This window comes from Gymnogyps californianus, unplaced genomic scaffold (genome assembly GCF_018139145.2).
Source record: "Gymnogyps californianus isolate 813 unplaced genomic scaffold, ASM1813914v2 HiC_scaffold_210, whole genome shotgun sequence".
In the NCBI taxonomy this organism is placed as follows: Eukaryota; Metazoa; Chordata; class Aves; order Accipitriformes; family Cathartidae; genus Gymnogyps; species Gymnogyps californianus.
The window spans coordinates 22,919-49,798 of NW_026114091.1; the positions used below are offsets into that span (position 1 = coordinate 22,919).

At 38.3% G+C, this 26,880-nt stretch overlaps 1 pseudogene; it reads left to right on the forward strand.

Moving 5' to 3' along the window:
• The window catches only part of LOC127028136 (importin-11-like), a 50,715-nt pseudogene that overhangs the window by 18,216 nt on the left and 5,619 nt on the right, over positions 1-26,880 (forward strand).

Consider the following 26,880-nt stretch of genomic DNA (forward strand, 5'->3'; position numbering starts at 1 on the left):
TCTTTCACTCTTCTATCAGCATTTATGATCAAATGTGAGATCATTCACAGTAATTGCAGGTCTCTAAGTATGTGTTTCATTTGTTCTGTCTTTAATATCTTCTTAGCCACTATCGCATCCAAAACTTGATTTTTTTTTTAATTTTTTTATTTTTAGCATTAGCTTTTGAGTCATAGGATTTCTTGTGCTTCATTTGAGAACATGAAGCTTTATCATCATCTTTTGTTTTGTCTAGCGGGAGACAGAAACTGTGGTATGAATCTAAGATAACTTTTTCTTTTTGTAGGCATCGCACTTAATGCTGTGTGAGGAAAAAGACTTTTAGAAGTGAATCATTTTAGTTGTATTTCAATGTGATGATGACGTTCTGAATTGTGATTTTTTTTTTCTTTTTCTCCAGAGCTGAGTTCAGAAAACCTCAAAAACTGCTTTAAGATCATCAATGCTTATATTTCTTATCATCTTCTGAATTTTTACAGGTATGTTACCATTATATATAAAGCTTCATATTAGCACCTTAGTTCCCTACTGGCAAACTTTTTTGGTTGGTCCCGTCATGTCCGTGTGTCCCCCCCCCCCCCCCCCCCCCCCCATGTTGGGAAACATCGTACACAGACATTTATACTCTTACTCATTTATGTGTATACAAGCATATTGTTCTGATGTTAGCTCTTTATGCACATGGTGGACACTCAATCAATCATATTGGAAAGATTATTATTTAGAATTAATGTTTTGTGGCTTGATTAGTATTTTGGTACCTGAAAGGTCCTATGCGCTAGTAATACTTATTCTGTTAATTATCCTGCCATGTTAAAATTATGATCATAAGTTCTAGCAGGAAATAGCAGCAACACCCCCCCCCCCCCCAAAAAAAAACCCCTTCTTTTTCATTTAATTTCAGATGTATGCTGCTGACTTATGCCAGTCATTTTGTGAACTCTTAAAGGACATAACTACTGAAGGTCAAGTTCAAGTTTTAAAGGTAGAGTCTAATGAAAATAATGTTAATACCCAGATATTCATTTCTGGACATCTGTATCTTGGTAGTGTTTTGTCAGGTTAGAGTAATATTTCAAGTATGATGAATATAGAACGTGTAGGAAAAAAACAGCTTATTTAGCACACGTCATTGGAGTCAGTGGTGTTTTAAACTACTATTTAAGTGTGTGTGTGTATAGAGAGTGCATATATACATGTGCACACAAATATATTTTAAAAAAATAATTTCCAAGAGAAGGTTAGTATAGCCCAAAGAGAGCACCCTAAAAATAATTACCTAACACACTGTTCCTGTACCTTCTCTGCAGTCCTTTCTTTACTTCATGTGATTCCAAGGTGTTGTCCTTAGGTAAATGAGTTCTAAGCTAGTTTGAGTCTGAGTTGTACAGATGGATTTAGATTAAGAGATCTTTCCCATTTGATTATTTTCTAGATACTAGAGAAGGAGGTTAGTGAGGGCTTGGACCCTCGTGAAAATAGTTTGTTCTACAGCCTGGCAACAGCACGCTTAAACAGCCAGAGACCAGTCACTGCATCACAAAGATGATGCTATTCATAGAAAATCTTGAGAGCATTAAGTCGCAAAGCAAGGATTGTGTTTGGATCAAAGTACTTGATTCAATCTTTGGCTATCAGTGGACTCATGGAAGTTAGAGTTGTTCAATTCTAATTGAATTTTGAATGGAGAAGAGTACCAAAAGTATAACAAAAGATACTCACACTTCTAATTACAAAATAAAAAGGCAAAATTAATCTAATTAATGAGTTTTAGAAGCTGTCCTAATTCAGTTTTCAGCTTGGTTCAGAATTCAAATATTTCATTATTTGGATGAAAATGCAACACTAAGAAATATTTAACCCTAAAAAAGCCAAAATATACTTGTGTATGAATAATCTGGGTTCATTTTGAGTGTTTCTAATCAAAATGTAAAAAGGTAGGTATTTATCTAATTGCTGTATCTAGCCATCCAAATTGTGAGTTTTGTCTCTACCCTATCAGCTAGTATTGATTCCTTTGCTCATACAAACAACATTATTATATCTACTATTTTTTATATTAATTTTCCTTTTCAGTATTCAATACAATAAGAAAAATAATCATATGGTTCAATTTTTGTAACTGCACATTTGAATAACTGCAAGATAAGGGTTAAGTAATGAGTCTGCATACATGTGTTTATTATAAAAACTGTTTAGGTGTTTTATGATTAATAAGCACTAAAGGATCAAGATTCATTTTTGGGTTTTGCTGCATTTCTGTATGACTGTTAGAACTTAATAGGTCTAGAGCCAAGCTTTTCCAATCTTTATTGAATGTTGGATATATGTGCTCTTTATCACATTCCTTTGTGTAGCATATGCTTATTTGTACCATGACAGTGTTCAACTAATCTTTGCTTTTGTCATGAATGTGTGTTATGGCAACAACTGCTTAAATAGAGTTGCTAGAAGCTTTTAAAGTAGTTTTAAAAAACTATTTTCGCACAAACTTCAAATGGTATTATGAAACAGATGTTATGTAATTCCATAAGCTTTTAAAATATTAAACATGATACTTTAAATGTGCCTTTTGAAGAATTTCAGGAGGAAATAAAATTGGGTATGCACTGAAAGATAGTTGAGTAGTAACTGAGCGTATTACTTTTTATGTTTCCAGTGGCTGTACTTGGAACTCTGTGTTGCTTATAAAATCTTGGACTTGATTCAGTCATATACATGTAATGGAGGCAAAATTAGAGCCCACCTACTCTTTGGTTGCACAACTGCTTGCAGAATCCCAGGAAAGGAAAGCAACAGAAGTTGATAGTCCTCTCCATTTGTAGTTTCTTCTGTGAGGAGCTTAAGGACTCTAGTCCCGTAGTTTAAAATGTCAATTCTTTCTATCAATACTATTTTAGAGTCTATAGTTGGGCAAATGTTTGATGCAGCAGCTTGTAATCTGATCCCTAAATTAATGATGCTGCTAATATAGTATCATTTATCCACTTGGCTCCCAGTGTGACTTGCATTACCCACAAGGTTTGTCCAGTATACTTTTGAACACCTTCCTAGTATGCCTACCTGCAGAGGGATACTGAGATATAATCCATGTAAGTTTTTTATAAAAAAGAAAATGTTTTGTCAGGCATCACTATGCTGACTTGTTAAACAAAAAAACCCTAAGATAAATATTGGGAAGATAAACACCTGGGAGCGTTCTCTGAAATTTTTCTTACAAGCAGCTTTGGCTGGATTGAAAATAGACATTAGAACAGTAAATAAATGGATAAGGTTTGAAAAACATAATTGGACTGATAGACTATTTATTTCAAGATTGCTGAGGCTTGATGTGACTTGATTTTCTAATTATCTGAGAGACCATCAAAGGTTTGAAAAGATTCTGTACAAGAAAAATGGTTAGCCAAAACTTTCAGTTCCCAGAAATATGAGTGGGGGAAAAGTTATGTTCTCCCCCTATAACAGTATGTTAAAGGTCTACAAAATTGAGAGCAGGAAGGAGGGTCAACTCCTTAACATCTCTCTCAAGGCAAGAAATAGGGGCTATTAAATGAAGCTAGTAGGAACAAGGTTCAAAAGAAAAAAAAAAACCCACACAAAAAAAACAAGCTCTTTCTTCAAGCAGCAGGATTTACAAACATGGATTCAGGGAGACTGGCAAGAGCACAGAAGAAATAGTTCCTTGAGGAAAGTCCCCCTGAGTTGAAAGTAGGTGGACTGGGAAGAGCATTTAAGGGAGTACCTTTATTGCTTCCCCATCTTCTTTTTTATACACATCTGTGCATAGAGTGTGTCTCTATCCTTACTCCCCATAGGAGTGGCTAGGTATCAGCCCATTTTCTCACAGCCTCTTCCCCTCTCCATCTTGTTCAAGGAGAGGCCCAAACAGCTGGGGAGAAGAAAGCCTGAAGAACACAGAAAAAAAAAATTACTTCGGGGAACAGCTCATAGGGGAAGAAAAAGAGCAGAGAATAATGTAAAAACTGGAATGAGGGGTGGGGTTGGGTGTGTGTGTACTGAGAATAGCACATTACTTGATCACCTGCAAAGAGATGGTAGGTCCTAATCAATGGTTCTTCAAAAAAGTGACAGGACAAAGCTATGGAAATAAGCCTTAAACTGCTGGCACTCCTCCCTGTCAACCCACCTCATCAAGCTGCTTTCCTGGGCTGGCCAGCTTTGCCAGGGCCAGGAGGAAGCTGATGAGGAGGTGCTTGCTAGGTGGGTTTCACTTGGCATGTCAGTTTTCATCAGGTTTGTTATGCAGATCAGGTTTGCAGAGTACTTCACTAGAATATACTTTCAGCAATCCTGGGTTTTGCTGGTATTTAATGGTAAATCCTACCAGAATTTATATATAGACCAGTATATGTAGTTTTAAAGCTACAGTTAAGATTTAAAAATGTACTTTACTAATTGTCTAAATTGCTTTTGTTCTTAGGTTGTGGAAAATGTCCTAAAAGTAAACCCTGTTTGGGTCCTCAAATGTTTCAATCCGTTCTGCCATCTGTATTCAGGGGGATTATAGATGGGGAGGTAAGAGTTACTCTTAAACTACTGTCTACTTTTCCTTTTGAACAGGAAAGTACTTCTGTTATCTGGCCCAGTTTTCTCATATTGACACTGCTCTCACTTTCTCTAGTTTTAAGAGCATCTGATAGGTCTTTGACAGCTATTTTAAAAGTCTGTAAAAGTAACATAGTAGCACAAGAGTTAAAGCAACTATTAATGTATTGGGTTTGTGGCAAGTTTTGGTAGCAGGGGGCTACAGGGGTGGCTTCTGTGAGAAGCTGCTAGAAGCTTCCCCTATGTCTGATAAAGTTAATGCTACGGGTTCCAGGACGGACCCACCGCTGGCCAAGCTGAGCCAATCAGCAACAGTGTAGCGCCTCTGGGATAACACATTTAAGAAAGGGAAAAAAAGTTACAGGGGAGTGGCAGTTGCAGCCAGAGAGAGCGGAGTGAAATGTGAGAGAAAGAACTCTGCAGACACCAAGGTCAGTGAAGAAGGAGGGGGAGGAGGTGCTCCAGGCGCCGGAGCAGAGAGAGATTCCCTGCAGCCCCTGGTGAAGACCATGGTGAAGCAGCTGCCCCTGCAGCCCATGGAGGTCCATGGTGGAGCAGATATCCACCTGCAGCCCGTAGAGGACCCCACACCGGAGCAGGTGGATGTGCCCTGAAGAAGGCTGTGACCCCGTGGGAAGCCCGCGCTGGAGCAGGCTCCTGGCAGGACCTGCGGACCTGTGGCCCCGTGGAGAGAGGAGCCCACGCTGGAGCAAGTTTGCTGGCAGACTTGTGACCCCGCGGGGACCCATGCTGGAGCAGTCTGTTCCTGAAGGACTGCACCCCGTGGATGGGACCCATGCTGGAGCAGTTCATGAAGAACTGCAGCCCGTGGGAAGGACTCACATTGGAGAAGTTCGTGAAGGACGTCTCCCGTGGGAGGACCCCATGCTGGAGCAGGGGAAGAGTGTGAGGAGTCCTCCCCTGAGAGGAAGGAGCGGCAGAAACAACGTGTGATGAACTGACCCAAACCCCCATTCCCCATCCCCCTGCACTGCTCAGGGGGGGAGGTAGAGAATTCGGGAGTAAAGTTAAGCCTGGGAAGAAGGGAGGGGTGGGGGAAGGTGTTTTAAGATTTGGTTTTATTTCTCATTATCCTGCTCTGATTTGACTAGTAATAAATTAAACTAATTTTTCCCCAAGTCGAGTCTGTTTTGCCCGTGTGGTAATTAGTGAGTGATCTCCCTGTCCTTATCTCAACCCATGAGCCTTTCGTTTTATTTTCTCCCCCTGTCCAGCTGAGGAGGGGGAGTGATAGAGCGGCTTTGGTGGGCACCTGCATCCAGCTAGGGTCAATCCACCAAATCTAGTGTTTATTTTAATAAATACAATTTTATTCTGCTATTCCTTCATTATTAATACTGAAAAGTTCCTATGACTATACACTTAGATCCTTTGAAGTGTTGGGGTTTTTGTTGTGCTTTAAGACACTATACTACTCCTTTTTAAGTGTACCTGCACCAGAGAAAACAAACTGAAAGGGATGGGTGTCGTGGTTTAACCCCAGCCAGCAACTAAGCACACACAGCTGCTCGCTCACTCCCCCCGCAGTGGGATGGGGAGAGAATTGGAAGGGTAAAAGTGAGAAAACTCGTGGGTTGAGATAAAAACAGTTTAATAATTGAAATATAATAATAATAAATTGCAATGAAAAGGAAAATAACAAAGAGAGAGAAATAAAACCTAAGACAGACAAGTGCTGCAAATGAAAACAATTGCTCACCAACAACTGACCAATGCCCAGCCAGTCCCGAGCAGCGGCCCCCCCACCCTAGTTTTATTGCTGGCATGATGTCATATGGTATGGAATATCCCTTTGGTCAGTTGGGGTCAGCTGTCCTGGCTGTGTCCCCTCCCAACTTCTTGTGCACCCCCAGCTCCTCGCTGGTGGGTGATGGGAGAAGCAGAAAAGGCCTTGACTCTGTGTAAGCACTGCTCAGCAATAACTAAACATCCCTGTATTATCAACACTGTTTCCAGCACAAATTCAAAACATAGCCCCATACTAGCTACTATGAAGAAAATTAACTCTGTCCCAGCCAAAACCAACACAAAGGAGAAGATTGACTTGACCTTCTTTTCTTTTTTCTGATTGACATAACTAATATGAAGAGCTGAAGGATGTGAGAACGCTTTATGTGAGATAGAAGATGCTTTAAGTTTTTCCTTGCTTAGATGTCTTAAGTTCTCCCTTTCTCTCTCTTTGCCTTCAACAACTTTCCATGTTGGATAAAAAGGAGTAAAATCCAATATGCTTAACTATGTTGAACCTTGCAGTACTAGCAGGAGAAAAAATAATTTTATCAGCAGAATCAGTGGGTGGAATTCTCTATGCTTGACTTTTTGATCAAAACCTTTGCTTTTTTCAGAGTTGAAGACTTTCAGATATCAATATTTGGCTCCCATTATTATTAAGATATTTCCAAGATTAAACCAAGTATATTACTTAGCAATGTACTTTTTGCTGTACAGAACACAAAAAAAAGATAGTTGAACAATTTGCAGTTGAAGGAAAGACACAAAACTGGGAGTGGATTATTAAAATGTCTTCTGATTTAAGACTAATAAATTCATTGCCCCCTATTCAAAAAGGTATTAGTCTGGGTTAACATTTTCAGGTAAATGTTGACATTTTGTTTTCAAATAGGCAATTCTACAAAATACTTACTGTTATATTGGTAGATGCTGAGTTTAATAAAAGAAATCTGTAGCTTCTTTTAAAATTAAAATAATAAAAAAGATAATAAACTAATGAGCTTATTAGTGTATCCAGTTAATTTGAGACACATGCAAATTAGTTTTTGGCACATGTTATTATAGCTTCTCAGAGAAATAAGTAACAACAACTTCAGAAATACTAAGCACTTTTTAATGTTACTAAAATTGTAAACAGTAATTTTGAACCATAATCAACTTTGAAGTAATTTTTTAACAGTACTATATTGTTTTTTGCTTAAGATGCAGGTTTTTAAATGTAAAGTAAAATCACTTTGCAAGCTGTCTTGGCTGTTTGGGGGAAATTGACTTTGAGATTGCCATACTTTTCCTATTGTAAAATTGAGAAACTCTGGTAATGACTGTTCACTCAGTCTTGTGTTCTTAGAGGCTTTTAAATTACAATTTATAATTTCTAATTTAGTAAAATACATAAAGGATGCATGCAAGTATTTTCCATGTATTTCTGCTCTATACGTGTATTGGGTTTTGCGTGGCAAGATTTTGGTAGCGGGGGGATACAGGGTGGCTTCTGTGAGGAGCTGCTAGAAGCTTCCCCTCGTCCAATAGAGCCAGTGCCAGCTGGCTCCAAGATGGACCCGCCGCTGGCCAAGTTGAGCCAATCAGCGATGGTGGTAGTGCCTCTGTGATAACATATTTAAGAAGGGGAAAAACTGCTGCACAATTGCAGCCGGAAGAGAGAGTGAGAAGATGTGAGAGAAACAACTCTGCAGACACCAAGGTCAGTGAAGAAGGAGGGGGGGAGGTGCTCCAGGTGCCAGAGCAGAGATTCCCCTGCAGCCTGTGGTGAAGACCATGGTGAGGCAGGCTGTCCCCCTGCAGCCCATGGAGGTCCATGGTGGGCAGATATCCACCTGCAGCCCGTGGAAGATCCCATGCTGGAGCAGGTGGATGTGCCCGAAGGAGGCTGTGACCCCGTGGAGAGTCCGTGCTAGACCAGGCTCCTGGCAGGATCTGTGACCCCGTGGAGAGTCGCGCTGGAGCAGGCTCCTGGCAGACCTGTGACCCCATGGAGAGAGAGCCCATGCTGAGCAGGTTTGCTGCAGGACTTGTGGCCTGCTGGAGCAGTTGTTTGAAGGACTGCACCCTGTGGAAAGGACCCACACTGGAGCAGTTTGTGAAGAACTGCAGCCCGTGGGAAGGACCCATGTTGGAGAAGTTCGTGGAGGACTGTCTCCTGTGGGAGGGACCCCATGCTGGAGCAGGGAAGAGTGAGAGGAGGAAGGAGCAGCAGACAACGTTGATGAACTGACCAAACCCCCATTCCCCATCCCCTGAGCCACTCGGGGGAGGAGGTAGAAATCAGGAGTCAAGTTGAGCCTGGGAAGAAGGGAGGGGTGGGGGAAGGTTTTTAAGATTTGTTTTATTTTTCATTATCCTACTCTGACTTTTGATTGGCAATAAATTAAATTAATTTCCCAGAGTTGAGTCTGTTTTGCCCATGACTGTAATTGCTGAGTGATATCCTGTCCTATCTCGACCCACGAGCCTTTCATCATTTTCTCCCCTGTCCAGTTGAGGAGGGGAGTGATAGAGTGGCTTGGGGGCACCTGGCATCCAGCTAAGGTTAACCCACCAAATATGTTAAGTATCTTTTTAATTAAACTAGAACCCCTTGTTTGGTTTACTTTTGTTTCAGAGATACCCAGTGGTGATGTCTACTTATCTGGGTCATGGGTAGAGTTCTGCTACAAATGCAAGTTTTTTTCATTACTTTTGAGCCAGATGGCATGTGAATTGGGTCAGGAGGTAAGAATTTTGTCTTGATATTCAAGGATTGCATGTGGAAGTCTTGCATTTTTGACCTGAAAGAACTTTTCTGTTTCCATGCTTGTTCTTCCCCAGTCCAACTTGAAAGGGCTCTTTACCCTCCTTTGGTCCTTCCCTGAACATCCCGTAACAAGTTTTACATGTTCCCACAATTCATTTAAACATCTCATAGAAGTTTTATACAATCTCTAAATTCTCTTCCTGCTACATCCCACAATAAGCCATATAAACCCTTTAGTTTGCATGGTATTAAAGGGTGAAAGTTTCTTTCCTTGTCCATCTTGATGAGTCTTACACCAGGGATAATGGTCTAATTCTCCTGTGAGAACTCTCTCTCAGTTTCTAGCGGTTCAGTGTACTCTGTTTCACTGATGAGGTTACTGAGGTTCTTTGACTACAAGTGTTTTACTGTGTCTTTAAGTGAAATTTAGTACGTTTTTTATCCTCAGGTATAATACAGTTTTCAAACAGGTAAAGTCAAGTCTGTTGTTGTTGTTGCCTGACCAATGAAGGTAAAACAGAGTAAATTCACATGCTTATATGTATTAGATTGTTATGTGAAGACTGAGTAATTCAGTGTCGAATCTGTGATCTGTCCATGAATTAAATTAATTTCTAACTTCTAGTTTACAGTTAATGGTGAGGGGGCTTCAGGCCTGGAAGCACTGTATAGAAAATTTAAAAAAAAAAAAACCTGTTGCTGCTACTTCTGTCGGTATACGTAACTGTATGTGTCTTTCCCAAATTGAATAATGTATTGAATTGTAGAAAAATTAAAATAAGTGATTTCTTAATATGCTGAATACTCATAAATGAAGAGGAACGTTTGTTTCCCATTGCAGTTGGATCAAATTCTTGGTAACATGATTGAAATGTGGGTTGATCGGATGGATAACATCACTCAGCCAGAAAGAAGAAAACTTTCTGCTTTGGCATGCTTTCACTTTGCCATCGTTGAATAGGTGAGCAAATTTAAAATGCCTTAAATAAGAATGCTGCAAAGGCCCTTAAGATGGTTTTTAAGGTCTTTCACAATTCTACAGATAAATATTCAAATATAAGTAGTTTTGCCTCTTTTTCGTCAAAAGAACTTAAAAGGGTAGAATTTCATGCTACTTATATTAATTTTTATTTGGTTCATAGCAATATAGTAAACTTTCTTCTATTTCATGGAAAATGTCATTTAGTAAAGTGAGGAAACAGCACTGCGTATTTTATTGCCTGTTCTCATGTTAATATTGAACTAGCTGCTTTCTCATCTGTGATTAAGTAGTTGCTTTAGTTGGCTTGTTAGTATTTTGGTGTCCCTTTCAGGGACAATGTTTGTTCAGTCTTCTTTCATGTTGAGGGTAGATCTTGAACTTTCACCCTGTTTTTCCCTTTATGACATTAAGTGGATGTTCCTGCGAAAGACTGTGAAAACAGTTTTTGCACTGTAGAGTTCTTATAGCAGCAGTTTATACTATTGTCCTTTCTCTAGCCATTGTCATTGGTGGATAAACACACAAAAGGAAAGTTTTTAATGAAGATGCTGAATAATGTTACACTGACTTAAATTTTCACTACTAGAATTCATGTATAACACGTTTTAGGTCAGAGTTCAGTCCATACTTACCTTCAGATTATTCTTGTCTGCTTTGAAAGTCAGGAAGACAATATTGCATGAATTTACATTTAGTCTGCTGGATTCCTGAAAAGTCTTAAGTATTTCTAATGGTAATTTAGATGTTGCTTACAAATCCTAAAGCTACGTTAGTATTTGTAAAGCTGTAGAATATGTAGTCACTACCAAAAAAAATCAGGGAACTCTTACATGTATAACTTAAAGAGGTTTCATTGCTTTTAATGTGCACAGAAGCTTTCCTTTTTTTGTCCCAGATCATCAGGACAAATATCTAGCCAAAGGTGAACCAAGCAGCTGCTTTATGAGAAAGCTTTTATTTTTTTCAGTAAATGTAACAATGTTATATTACTTATGAGTATATTCAAAAGGTTCTTAAAGAGGTGTTATCTAAAATTTAAGTGCAGAACTACATGTCTGTCTTCCTGTGAAGTTTCTTTTAAAGAGAGGAAGGAAAAAGAACTTGCTTTAAATAATTGTGTTATTTTGAACTACCTTCAGCTGCTCCAAATTTCCTGCTGCAAGAACCAATTATTTCTGGCAGTCCTTAACACAATAAAACCTTCTGCAAATGACAGCTTTATCTTTCAGATACTCAAATAATTTAAGAAAGCTTCTTCTCAAATAAAAGCCTCTCTTTAGTGGGCATATTTATGAAAAAGCTACGAAAATTTTACTATACAACTGATAGACTGCCAGGCCAAACATACCTTCTGACAGAATGTGTGAAATTGTTCTGTCAAGTGATTGTTCCTTCTACTAGTGAATAATGTGAGTCACTCTGGTTTTGCTGTTTCATAGAGATAATATTACTTGTGCTTGCTGCATCTCATATCTGAAACTTCTGTTAAAAATAAAATTTTTCAAAAGTAGGTTCTTGTGCAAGTCAATTTGCAGAGTTTAAGCAAAAATGTTTTAAACAATACGGTATTTAAACAAAATATTTGATTCATATAAACAACTTAAGAAAAGCTAAGTAATTTTTCCTGTTGGGTACTCTCTAACCAGATTCCTGATTAGATATTCCTTCGGATATCCAATGCCAGTTCAAGATTTCTCAGCTGCAGAGACAACAGAATTTTGTCTCCTGAGGATGGCAGTGAGACGGGCTCACTCGGGAAGGCCAAGCGTGCGGCTCTTCCTGCTTCAAAGTGGGGTTCCACGCTCAGCTTGCTCCTGTACAATGGTCAGGGGTGGTACCAGTAGCAAGCTCAGGTTTTCAGGATTCTGCTATAGGGAAAACGGGCATCTGCGCTGCATCTAGCACTTCCTGAGGATTTTGCTCTTTTTGTCAGTTGCTTCCTCTAGCCTATAGCTAGAGCTGTCCCAGAGAGCATCAAGTTATTTTAGAGAGGAAAGGGAGGAATAGACAAAAGTATTGGGGGAAAAATGAAGATAATGTGTATTTCTTCTTCCCTCAGAGTTGCTTTATGGAAAAATGTTGGGGAAAATATTAAGAAGTGACCTTTTATTCTCCCTCTAAACTGTATAGTATTATTTCATTGTTTTAGATACTTTTCTAGTTAGTGGTCGTGTTACAACTGTACATATGTGGACTCATGACTTTCTGCTTTTTAGGTGAAGCTAAAGCTTCTATCATTATTCAGTTAAAACCAGTATGGCAAACAAAAAATAATCCTATTTCAAATATAGCTCCTTTGACTGTCATGAGTGAAGGATTTAGAGCAGATAGATGGAATCGCTGCAGTGCAGTTGTAGTTCACAGTGGTTCTCAGGCTAATTAGTTGAACTAAGCAGGTTATAAAGTGACAGTTTATTAGCCAAACTATAGTTCTTGTGTAGGCAAAATCATCCAGAGTTAATGCAATACATGTCTTCAGTAGCAACAGTACCTTCGCATTTTATCATTGTCATGGTTTAACCCCAGCCGGCAACTAAGCACCACACAACCGCTCACTCCCCCCCTGCCCCGGTGGGATGGGGAGAGAATCGGAAGGGTAAAAGTGAGAAAACTCATGGGTTGAGATAAGAACAGTTTAATAATTAAAAAAATCAATCAAACAGAAAAGAAATAATAATAATAGTTGTAGTAGTAAGGAAAAGAGGGGAAAGAAAAAAAAAAAAAAGAGAGAGAAAAATAAAACCCAAGAAAGACAAGTGATACAAATGAAAACAATTGCTCACCACCAACAGCCAGTCAGTCCAGCCAGTCCTCGAGCAGCAGCCCCCACCAATCTCCCCCTAGTTTATTGCTGAGCATGATGTCATATGGTATGGAATATCCCTTTGGTCAGTTGGGGTCAGCTGTCCCAGCTGTGTCCCCTCCCAACTTTTTGTGCACCCCCAGCCTCCTTGCTGGTGGGGTGGTGTGAGAAGCAGAAAAGGCCTTGACTCTGTGTAAGCACTGCTCAGCAATAACTAAAACATCCCTGTGTTATCAACACTGTTTCCAGCACAAATCCAAAACATAGCCCCATACTAGCTACTATGAAGAAAATTAACTCTATCCCAGCCAAAACCAGCTCAATCATGTATGCATATAGTCCTTCAGTCCAGCTACACATTGTGTTAGTCTTTAGAAGTTCATATTAAAAAAAAAAAAATTTTTTTTTAAAAAGAACAATAACTGCTTCTTTCCTGATTAGTGTGTTGCAGCACCTTTTCACTTAGCTGTAATTTCCTGGTTTTACTTGGGTTTTTGCATAAACTAATACTACCTAGTTATCTGCATTTGCTACCTGAGTCTGACCACTCAGTGTTAGCACTTTTTGTGTCTGACTGATATACGCATCTGTATTATTTTCCACATTTGTACTCTTACTGCCTGCTTGCCACTCATATCTATCCCTGTGCATTTTCATTCATTTATTAAAAGCTCTTGGTACTTCATAAAATAAAGTGAATCTTTTTTTACTAACTATGGGCCATTTTTTTAAAGGACCTTTTAAGGAATAACAGTAGGGTCCAGCAACAAGATTTAGGCAAATAGGATACACTTATCGAGTAATGGTGTCTCCATGCTCAACACCTGAGGAAGTATGCATAGACACACAATAGCTAGAACAGTGAGGGGTTTTTGAAAAACACAAAAGGACTTGAAGTTTGGTGGGGAGAATCATGTCTGAGCTAGGGTGTGAGACATGAGAGGTGACAGCAACCTGGAGTCCTAAGGATGAGCGCATTCACAAATGTCACAAATTCCTGGTCTAGTTTAGTCATGTTCCAGTTTGTCTACTATCTTAATTGCTTGTCTGTGATCCTACAGCTTCAAGAGTTCTCTTCTAGTACAGTACAGTAGATGTAGCTGGTTTTATTAGATGTGCACTTGGTCCCCAAAATAGTGCCTAGTGAACATGGTCAGGAGCAGCAGCATAAATTTTCTTTAGGCCATTGTGGAAAGGATGTGGGCACCACTGTCTTAGGTGCTACATTTTGAGATACACATCTTCACCATTTTTTTTTCTGAGACAAAAGTGGCTAAAATTGTACCTCTTCCCCTTCTCATACCTATATATCTCTGGAAATAATCATAATCAGCTTGCTTACTGTGCTTTTGTCACTTTGTATAATGTCAGCATTACAGTGTTTTGGAAGTCCTTATTTTGGATATTGAGAGTTTTTAGTGATCTATTTAGCAAAGTAGATTTTTTTTTTAATTCTTTCAGTTATCTATGTATCTTGGTAGAATACAAACACTACTGAAAGATGCTTAAGAGTGAAAGGAATATTTTGGTCTCTAATAGGAAACGTAAACAACAGAATTTGGAAAAATATAGTGTCAGTGATCAGCTTAGCTTGGTCTGGTCCTAACTGTAAGCACGGGTAGCATTTGACACAACGTTGAAAGCTAAGCACTCCCCTTTTGCTGGTAAGTGTTATTAATGCTATGCCTTTCATTCTTGAATGGGAAGTTGCCAACATTGCTTTTACTCAAAGGCAATAAAATCTAGGTCTGGGATGTAAAGTCAGAATTTGTTACATAACTCATTTTATCATCCCTATAAAGAAAGGAGGATGTACCTTTGAAGCCATTTCCCTATCTTCCCTCCTCTTTTTTTGTTCTTCTAGTCAAAAGTGTGCTCACCCACACATCTAATAGACTATTAGCATTAAAAGGAGCTCTTTAAATTATGTTTTTGCAGTTGTTGCCCATGTTTGGTCTTGGATTTGTTTAGTTTGCCTGCCAGGTAGCAGTGCAGTTTTAATGACATGAGTGAAAAATGTGGGTTTGGTCTTAGTCTGAGTATCAGAGTCTGCATCATTCAAGTGTTACATATAGTACTAAGACTTCCTTAATTGTATGTCATGTCATAGCATTGACAAGAGGATGCACTCTTTAAACTTTGCTTGTTCAGAATCTCCATTAATTTTTCCCATACACCTAATTGTTGTTATGGACTGGTCAGGAACAAATTGTCATTTCCCATAAGACCCATGAGGCTTGTTTGCAAGGGAAAATGTACCAATTGATGGCAAGGGATTATGTTAGTAAATGCAGCTGAATTGCTGCAGAAAACAAACTGCAGTCATAAGGGATTGATTGCTGCCGATATCTTGCTTTTGTTTGTGACCTATATAAAGAATTTCAGAAGTTTCCTAAAACTCTTTTAAATATAATCTACCCTAAAATTGAACCTTTTAATTATATAGAAGGCAGCAAAAGATGATAATGGACTAAATAGCTTTCTTCAAACTTTTTATCTTTATCCTCTGTAACGTGCAGTTTACATGTTTGCAAATTAGTTATTGAATGAGCAGTGACTAAAGTATACCATATTATTAAAAATGAGTCAAAAATCACAAGATTGTAACATTTTTAAAAATAATCAGTACAGATTTGTAGCTGGTTTTCCAGCTTGTTCTGAGCTGGTTTGGTACATCTACTTATCTTTTTGCTCTATACTCTCTGAAATTTGAGACTGCCTGAGAGTAGCTGAGATTTTTTGTGACTTTTCTTAATAGTGCAAGACTATTATGATGAGATGAGATCCCAAGAGTGGTTAACAACACAACGCATGTCACTACAAGAACTTCTGCAAATAAGTATTGTCTTAAAAATGAACATTTCAAATTCAAACAGTCTAATGAGAAAGTGATGGTTTAAAACATCAAGTTTTGATATTAAGGAAATGTCTAGTGAGGTAGCATAACGAATGTTTGTATTTTTAAAGAAGAAATAGCTTTTGTATTTTGCGTATGGTATTTTCTACAGTAGTTTTCAGGAAATGCACTAATTGTTTATGCCTTCTTTTTTTGTAAAATTTTTAGAAGCTATCAGTTGCTTATGCTAAGTGCATGCCTATGCTTCTCCTAAACTAGCAGGCAGTGTGCTGCTGAAAGCTGTACAATTGGATTTAGTTTTGAATAAATTTCTAGAGGTGAATTAGTTATTCTGGTTGAAATTTGGGAAATTATTTTGGTTTGAGTTCTTTAAATCTTTTGGTTTCAATTGCATTCATATTGAGTACATTTCTTATTGCTTTTCTAGTTTGAACAGTTTACTAAATATTGCAGTGAATAGTAGAGGCTAAAGCTATAAATATAGTTTTTCCTCAGCATATCACATCTGTGGATTTCATTGATGGCCAACCTTTTTTATGTTATTGTTTTGTTCACAGGCTTACTGCTCACTCTGTAGAAAACTTTTTTTTTTCTTGTCAGTTTGCATGACAAATGCAGTTCATTGGTGCAATAATTATTTACTACTAGGTGAGAAATTTACTCTTAACAATTTCTCAAAATGAGCTCTTAGTTTCATATGAGCTTTCTGTTATATTATTTTACTAGAGTTTAAAGCCAAATAAGATTTATAAAAGGGAGACATTTATTTTCTTATCCTCAATGGGTAAAATAATTTTACTACTTACTGTTTATCAGCATGTTGCAAAACCTGCTTGATAATTTAATCAAAAATAATAAATGCCAAGAATAAAAAGGAAAATAAGTTACAATGACAGCTTCATAATTTTGAAATAGATTGTGATGTATGTTTGCATATATAAATGTTTAGTACTGTGGGTTTATTAAACAGGAATGTTTTTGCTGGGTTATTAATTTGGTATTACAATTTCTGTGCCTGTGTCTCCCCTTTGTAACAATCAATGTTGCTATTATGAGAGAGTGGAGTAGCACTCTGTGGAACAGAGAAATTTTCAGTAACTGAAGCAGCAAATCAAGATTTTTTACCTAGGCAGGAATATGAAATACTAGGAGGAGTCTGCAATATTTGAGATAATCAGAAATTTTGAGATAATCTGGATGATAATGAGAAAAACAAAAAAGGGTTTTGAGGTCTGATAAGTTAATAAGGTGTCTGTAGCAGGTCTTACTAGATGTAGCTAGGTGAAATGAGATTAAATGTTGATGTATATGCTACCCAAGCAGTAGGTTAGCAGCTGAATAACTTTGACCCGAGGTTGTATCTGGAGAATGATGTGAGCAGAAGGCGAGTAGGTATTTGAAAACAAAACAAGAAAGTTGTATCATAGCCCACCTGTGGAGAATAAAAGAAGAAGAAAGGACCTGCAAGAAGAGGTACTTGATAAATACACAGTGGGAGGGAAACAGATAGTTTCACTCATATAAGCTCAAAAGAATAATTGCAGTGCTAAAAATTGGTTTTCCTCCATTGTGTGAGCTTTAACATAATTTTGTAGTGATTATGAGAATGAAATCCCTCTTCAAAAATTGGCTTTAATAAATTTTAAAGATGGATAACTTTAGAACCTGTTTTTGAACTTGTTGCATGTTTTTCTGCTATACATAAATTGAGTTGGATGACTATTTTATGCTAGCTAATATTCATAACCAGAATTATATTGGCTTTAATCTAACATGGATCAGTGAGAAAATAGAGGTGGTTTGGAAAGGCAGCACTTGGTGCAGTGCTTGTATGTTCTTTTAATTACTTTGACCTGTCATTTTATGCAGAATTTGACAAATTGCTGTTGCTCAGACTTCATGCTTGTATTGACAAGGAATCGTTGTTAAAATTAAAATGTGAAAAATAAATAATTCATTCTAAAGAACAATTAGTTTTCCTATTGGTTTAATGGTCTCAGAATGAAGAACCAAATGCAGTTCAAATTCTGGGTTGTAACTGATACAGGCTTTGTCTAAAGTTGGCCCATGGACCAATTTTACAGGTTCTGCTGATTTCTTACTTTAGATATTGTAAGAGATACTTACTTTAGATATTGTATTGACTCTGATAGAATTGAAGATTGTTAATTTTTGTCTTTTTTTTTTTTAAACATTCCCCTCCATCCCAACTCTAGGTAATTTTGGTCAGCTCAAGTTGAAAAATTAAAGGAAAATTTCTGTTGATATTGTGCATTTTACAGATTTCAAACATAAAAACCCAGTTATATGGTTAAAAATAGTTTTGAAAGCTTTAGAAATGTAAGTTTCTTTTGGCAGAATTTGGAAGAAAGCCTCTTCAAAAGTGTGTCCTTGTTTTTTGCTTCTTTTGCTCATGTGCTTCGTGCATTTCAGCTTGGATTATTATAGGCAAAGATATTTGGATGATACATTGCCCCTTACATGAACTCGTGCTTCTTCTGTGAGATCATTGTAGGCAAAGTGACTTGATTCTTTTGTAGTGTCTCTTCCTTGACTATGGCTGTTGATGGGCATTGTCATCTTTGTTTTGCTGAGTGGAAGATCTCATTATAGTATATATCGTGATTTATAAGTTACATTGCTATTTGTAGGCTTAATCTCTAACTTTCCATCTCATTTTGTTGTTTCCCATTTCCCCCTTTAATGTGACTGGACATTGCAGGTATTTAGTCCCTGTGATGGATAAACTGAGGATGTAATCTCAGGTACTTAAGTGAGAGGGATATTTATTGCGCACATGTTTGCACTAAGTGTTTATCTGCACAGGGGATTCTGAAGTAAACTAAAGCCATGGACTGAAGGTGTGACTTTAGAACGTACATAGGCCTGTCTGGATAAGCTGACTTCAAAAAGTGGCCTAAAGTGAGTCTTAAGTGCCTGGATCAAGTATGAAATATAACTTAGAGTACACAGCAGTTTTGTGCCACGTCATGCAGTTCTCATCTCTAAGATTTCCTAGGCTTCTCTGGGATTGCTAGCGGGGTGTGCTTTGACAGAGTGCAGGAGGCACCATGGCAGTGTATCCAGGCTCTGCCCTCCAGACCTCCCGTGTTCTCCCTCTCTGCTGTGCTACTGGAGTGTCTTTGTATTAGGAGCAGTTTTGCTCTGTGTGGTGGGTTGACCTTGGCTGGATGCCAGGTGCCCACCACTGCTCTATCACTCCCCTCCTCAGCTGGACAGGGGAGAGAAAACATAATGAAAGGCTCATGGGTCGAGATAAGGACAGGGAGATCACTCACTAATTACTGTCACGGGCAAAACAGATTCGACTTGGGGAAATTAATTTAATTTATTACCAATCAAATCAGAGCAGGATAATGAGAAATAAAACCAAATCTTAAAACATTCCCTTCTTCCCGGGCTCAACTTCACTCCTGGCTTCTCTAACTCCTCCCCCTGAGAGGTGCAGGGGACAGGGAATGGGGTTGCGGTCAGTTCATCACACGTTGTCTCTGCTGCCCTCCTTCCTCTCTCTCTTCCCCTGCTCCAGCATGGGGTCCCTCCCACAGGAGACAGTCCTCCACGAACTTCTCCAATGTGAGTCCTTCCCACGGGCTGCAGTTCTTCAGGAAGTGCTCCAGCGTGGGTCCTTTCCATGGGGTCACAAGTCCTGCCAGCAAACCTGCTCCAGTGTGGGCTCCTCTCTCCATGGGTCCACAGGCCCTGCCAGGAGCCTGCTTCAGCGTGGGCTTCCCACAGGGTCACAGCCTCCTTCAGGGCACATCCACCTGCTCTGGCATGGGGTCCTCCATGGGCTGCAGGTGGATATCTGCTCCACCGTGGACCTCCATGGGCTGCAGGGGACAGCCTGCCTCACCATGGTCTTCACCACGGGCTGCAGGGAATCTCTGCTCTGGCACCTGGAGCACCTCCTCCCCCTCCTTCTTCACTGACCTTGGTGCCTGCAGGGCTGTTTCTCTCACATATTCTCATTCCACTCTCTAGCCGCAATTGCTGCTGTACAGGTTTTTCCCCCCCCTTCTTAAATATGTTATCCCAGAGGCGCTACCACCGTCACTGATTGGCTCAGCCTTGGCCAGCAGCGGGTCCATCTTGGAGCCGACTGGCATTGGCTCTATCTTACATAGGGGAAGCTTCTGACATCTTCTCACAGAAGCCACCCCTGTAGCCCCCCCCACTACCAAAACCTTGCCACGCAAACCCAATACACTCTGCAGACAGAGATAGAACAGTATAACTGTTGCTATTGATTTAATAAAACATTTTGGATTCCAGATGGAAGATAAAGGATTTATAGATAAAGCAATAGTACTGTTACAAATAGGTATGCTTTATTCTAAAAGTTATATCTAACTTAGTGTCACGGTTTAACTCTAGCCAGCATCTAAGCACCACACAGCTCCCTCACTTCCCCCCCACTCCCAGTGGGATGGGGAGGAGAATTGGGAAAAAAGGTAAAACTCATGGGTTGAGATAAGAATGGTTTAATAACTAAAGTAAAATATAATACTAACAATAAGAATAATGAAATATAATAATAATAATAGTAATGAAAAGGAATATAACAAGAAAAAGAAGAGGGGAAAAAAAGGGGAAAAAAAACCCCACCAGTGATGCACAATGCAATTGCTCACCACCCACTGACCGATGCCCGAGCAGCGATCCACCCCTCCCAGCCAACTCCCCCCTGTTTATATACTGGGCATGACGTTCCATGGTATGCAATACCCCTTTGGCTAGTTCAGGTCAGCTGCCCCGGCTCTGCTCCCTCCCAGCTTCTTGCACACCTGCTTGCTGGCAGAGCATGGGAAACTGAAAAGTCCTTAAGTGCTACTCAGCAACAACTAAAACATCAGTGTGTTATCAACTTTGTTCTCACACTAAATCCAAAACACAGCACTGTACCAGCTACTAAGAAGAAAATTAACTCTGTCCCAGCCAAAACCAGGACAGCAATAGAAGGCAATACCCTGACCTCCCTACTCGCAGGAGCATGCCTTCCCCACTCAGTTCTTGAGGCCTGTGCTAATGTATTTTTTCTTTTATTCAATTTGCAATTATTTCTATGTTTTCAACAGCGGCACATAAGGTTTCATTCTATTAAAGAAAAAACACTTTCAAAGTTAATGTTTCTTGCATATTTCTGAAAACTTTAAGGCATTTGTGTAATTAAAAAAAAATTGAATTAGCTGCTTGATAGCCTGCTCAGCTAAGCAGTAAGCAATGCAAATACTGCTTAGTAAATGTGCTCTACAGTTATTGATCAAACTTCCTGTTTAGTTCCTTTAGCTAAGTCACTTTCCTGTTCTTTTCCATTGTTATCCAAGATAAATTTTGTTCTTTTCCAGTGTTATCCAAGATCAATTTTGTGGTATCATCAACATTTCGGTGGAAGGGCTGCATGATGTTATGACTGAAGATACTGAAACAGGAACATACAAAGAGTAAGTGGAAAATCTAATTAATTTTTGTGTGTTTGACAGTAGTAGTACTGTTATATATGTAGTCTTTTGATTGGAAAAATCTGTAGGTGGTTGAGACATGCTCATAAGAGTTCTGTTTTCACAATAGTGGAGGTTTTAGGAAGACAGGAAATTCTTGGTCTTAAGAAAAATAATTGTAATGGGGGAAGGGAGTGCTTAAAATGACAATCAGTATAATTTTTATATTGTTTATTAAGTTATCTACTAAATGAGGTCTTAAAATGTTCATATGCTTAGCTTTGCTTTTTGCTCACTTGACTATTTTATATCTAAAATTGCAATTCAACAGGCTTATAAGTTGATAGGTGGTAGCTCAGAGTTTCTTTGAATATGTCATCTGGAGTTTAACCAAGATTTTTCCTAAATGCCTCGGCTTCATTGAGTGTACCTAGTGTACAGTACTTCACGGCCTGGAGAACTTGGAAACCTATTCCACAAGAACAATTCTCCCCCTTCAATTGTTCCACTTAACACACCTGCTGCTACAGGCATACCTCAAAAGGCTGTTTCCAGAGCCAGGAGCAAGGGTTCATTTATGGCAGGGAGGGGTGGTGGGTGTCAGGGTGCTCAGAGTGTACTGCCACCCAGAACCACACTTTGTCTCCTACTGACTCCCAGGTTATTGGTGGTATTGCATCAAAGCTGGAGAAGTAAAAAGCACTGAATAATAAGTAGTTTTTTTGGACAGAGATCTTAATGTTGTTTTTTCTCTGTAATGATTACATAGTTTTAGAATGATGGAGAGTTGTAAGGCAGAAAAAACAGGTGCTCTGCAGGATGTCCCTACAGACATAATATTCTAATAACAGTATTTACTGGGTGCTAAGAATCAAACATTTTCTAACTTTCAGATAATTACCTGGTGATGGAACAGACTGTATCTGGACTAATTAATTAATTGCTTAAGGGGATGTTTGCTGGCACTGAAGCCAGCTGGCACAGAACAGTCTGCATGCAAGCTATTAAGTTCTCCTCCTAAACAGGTGGTCTGCACACAAGTGTGTGCTGAGAATGGTCCACACTAATGCTAAACCTGAACTATGCCCAAGAATTGCTTGCAAAGGTACATTTTTTTTTTTTTCCTAACTATTTATCAGTATAGAAGATTTAACTCACAAGTCTGGAAATGTGCTTTGGCACTGTGTTTTATTTACTATCAGAAACAACATTATAGAGTCCCTTCTATTTGTAAACATGTTGCTTTGCCAGCACTTGTTGAAAAGAGTTCTCACAGAGAAATAAATAAAACTTTGTCCTAGTTCATTTCATATTTAAGCATGAAGGCTTGTAGAACTTGTCACTGTACTTTTCCAAATTCTGGACATGTTTTTGCTTTATAAGATATAGACACACTGAACCAAGGACATATTTCTGTTGATGGATACTGAATGGGCTGTTCAAAAGATTCTGACATTTGTGTTATACATTCCAACATCATCTGAAAGTAAATAAAGTGAGAGCACTCATCTGGAGTCATATGTGCTATTCTGGCTCTCCAGGTTGAAGAAGAATGAATTTAAGCCTGAACTGGTTCAGAAAAAAATTGTGTACTCCACTGATTATCATAATATCTAATTACCTTAGTGTGGAGACTAAAACAACATGCATGTTTAGCATAGGAAAATCAAGGCTGAAGCAATATAGAACTGCAGCCTATAAAGGATGAAGAGGGGGTAAACACACACAAGGAAAACTGTACAAATTAAATGACAGCATTGGCTTAAGTGTAAGCTGACCATGAATACGTTTAAACTGGAAATTTGAAGAAACTGTTGTAGTTAGAGCAATGAGATTCTAGAAGAGCTTTTCCAAATACAAACGCAGAGATAAAGGTCTTGCCAGTTTTTAGATGGAATTTTGATCAGGTTATGAAAATGATTACACAGTGCCCTGGCTTACAATACAAAGGGATTACACTCAGCCAGGTTTCCTAGCATTTATGTTTTGCATTGTAATGATAATTACAAGAAAGCTTTACGGACCTCAGATTTTCTGGAAAGAGGAGCATTCCATTGCTCTAGTCTTGTCTCACCAATATTTACATATTTCCCAATTTTATCATCTTGCTTCTCTTTTTTTATTTTTTATTTTTTATTCCCTCCTCCTTTAGTTTTTTGAATTACTTTTTGTGGTACTTAAAATTTATTGAGGTCTGAAAAATTTCATTTCATTTTGTATGTTTTGGCAATTGACATATTTTTGTCTCCTTTTTCTTTAAACTGAGTTGCAAGAAATCATGCCATTTATGAGGAGACATAAGATTTGCTGTAGTGTTTTGAAATAACTAATCTCTTTGTTGGAAATGGCTTCTGTGTTAACGTTTGACTCTTCTGCCATGCTATTTAGCAAGTGTTTCATTCAGCTCTAAACACCTGTTAATAGAGAACTGAATATATGAACAGAGTAAATCTGAACGTTTTCACATAAAATCACAACTTTTTTTAGTATCCTTTAAAGCAAGTTATTCAACTTCACTAGCAGGTGAAATGTTCCTGTAGCTAAATGCAGCAATTAAAAATGCACACTAGTATAGAGCTGAAAATGAGCGATAATGTGCATCTGTCCTGGCACTTTGTAATATGTGGATTGTGTCTTCCTGCCATAAAACATAGCTAATGCACAGTGGCAAGTTGCTGTCACCTGAGTGATTTTACATCCTTTTGTGTTTTAAAGCAGATTTTCTAGGAAAAATTTGCTAAAGTGATAGAATATTTGTGCATTCTTCCAACGTAGAGAATGCAAGGTGAATGGAAAGCATGTTTGCTATAGGATAGATTTCACCAATGTCTTTATAAAGTCCATTCAAACTATTTCAAGAGACAGAAAAAACTCTGGCATTTAAACTAGTTTTTTTCATAGTTTCTCTTTTTATACTGTCGTGGTTTAACCCCAGCCAGCAACTAAGCACCACGCAGCCGCTTCCCCCTCCCCCTCCTAGTGGGATGGGGAGGAGGAGGAAAAAAAAAGTAAAACTCATGGGTTGAGATAAGAACAGTTTAATAACTAAAGTAAAATAAAATACACTACTAACTAAGAATAATAATATAATAATTGTAATGAAAAGGAATATAACAAAAAAAGAAAATAACACCCAAGAAAGACAAGTGATGCACAATGCAATTGCTCACCACCCGCTGACCAACACCCGAGCAGCGATCCACCCCTCCCAGCTAACTCCCCCCAGTTTATATACTGGGCATGATGTTCCATGGTATGGAATATCCCTTTGGCTAGTTTGGTTCAGCTGCCCCGGCTATGCTCCCTCCCAGCTTCTTGTACACCTGCTTGCTGGCAGAGCATGGGAAACTGAAAAGTCCTTGGCTTAAGATAAGCGCTACTTAGCAACAACTAAACATCAGAGTGTTATCAACAATATTCTCACACTAAGTCCAAAACACAGCACTATACCAGCTACTAAGAAGAAAAATAACTCTATTCCAGCCGAAACCAGGACATATACTTACCACAAAAATAATAATTAAAATATTACTCTTACTTGTGCATATTGTTACCTATCAGTTGGGGGTGGAGCAAAACAAAAAAAATAAGTTTAAAAGCCTTGTTTATCTGCCTAGAAAAAAACCCTTTAAATAAATGACTGCAGAAGCTAACTCATTTCTGTCCACCTAAACATTTAGTGTTCAGTGTCTTGCAGATTTTAGTGTCTAGAACCAATAGCAGTGACCATATGAGTTTTCAGATCCTCTTGTTAAAGATCTCACGGAAAAAACCATGAATGTAATGAGAAATCTTTGCTAGTTTTGCATATGTGCCACTTTGGTTTTCATATCAATAGGATACAGAATGCTGCTTTAGATTCACTGTCCTCAGGAAAAAAAAAAAAGACTTGCTAACAGAGATTGCCTGATTTTCATCAAACTCCCTCATATCTGTCCTGTGTTTTTAGAAGTGCTTTAAAATAATTTTTAATGATAGTGTATGTTAAAACTATTCTTATTCCCATTCTTAGCTGCATGTTGATGTCTCATTTTGAAGAGCCCAAAGTAACAGAAGATGAAGAACCTCCCACAGAACAAGACAAAAGGAAAAAAAAGGTAAGTTTTAGATCTATTATTCAATTATAGAACCGATTATGTGATTCACTTGTGTCAGACTAAATTCTTTCCCTTGGAATTTGGTTCATCTATTGTTCTTGGAAAATTTATCTCTTGAATGAAAAAAGGAAAATGCTTTGATGACAATCTTTGCCGCCACAGTGCTTATGCTTCTGTATTCCTTTGAGTCTTGGAAAATGTTGCCAAAATAAACATCATATGTTCACAAAATCTGGACATTATAATACTAAGACACTATAAAAAGAGTTTATTGAAAAATGCAGGGGGCTAAAGCTTACCAAAATGTCATGGCAGGCCAAATTTCTCATATTTAAAACAATATTATATTGGATTATGTGTTTTACCTGAACAGCTATTGATCTATGTGCTTGCATAGAACCTTTTTCTAATGTAAAGAACTCTCAATAAGGAGCATAGATTTAGATTAATATATCTGGATTAGATACCATGCAATTGTGCTATTTTTGTCTGACCTAATCTGTGAATGTTTCATAATTTACTTTATTTTTGTAAGACTTCAGGGAAACGGGTTCCTCACACAGAAAACTGCAGTGTACAAATGCTGTAGAATAAAATAGTCTCTGAACTGCTTGACATTGAGTAAATGCAAAACATGGAACTGAATGATTGTGGTTTACTAAAAGCAATACTTTTACTGAGTTGTTTGGGGTATAATTTCTCCCTATACACTTAATCTACAAATTAGCCACAGATGTAATCCAAGTCCCAATGGAATCTGTTAAAAAGCTTTGATATTAGGAGCCTTTCGTATTGTCTGGCTCCATTTTATAATCTTAGATCACTGTTAAAACTAAAGTATACATTCCCTCTTTAAATGATTTTTCCAGTCTTTCCCAGAGCATCACAGTCACAAGGTACTAACCATCATGGTAAATATGTATAATTTTGTGCATTCTTGCTCCCTCTTTAGTATCAAAGTATCCATACTTAAACTGAAGAAATATCTCAAGGTCTGGAAATCTTTTCAACAATTTAATTCAGATATCACCAACACACTTTTTTTGAGTTTTATTAGACTTTTATTGCCTGTTCTTGCATTCTAATGCCATTCCACTGGCTTGTATTATTTGTTTGTCATGATTAGATCACTGTTTTAGTATGGAATAATATATAATTGTATATTGGAAACAGTGTGATTTTTGACAGTAGTGTTGTCTAAAGATGTTGAGGAAAGAGTTCCACCTAACAAATACTGGTTTCAAACAACTGATAATTCTGCAGAATGCCATCGATGCTGGCGAGTGGAGTTTGGAGGAATGGGAAATGGTTGTTCTCTAAAACCTCTGTACTGCTTTTCTCCTTCAAACTGCTTTTTACAACCAGTGAGGTAGAAGATTTGTTTCTTCAGTCCAGCCCCAACCTGTGTCCAGGTTCAAGATCAATTTGTAAAGTAACTAGATTCAAAAGCTAGTCGAATCAAGTTTTCACTGAACAGCTTAAAGCATATTTCAGTAACGCCAAGCTTCTGTTTTCTGTGTTTAGCTGTTTTGGCTAAGGAACTGTTGGAATTTTCTAGTTTGTTTGGTTTTGGTGGTTTGTTTTGTTTGGGGTGGTTTGTTTTGGTTTG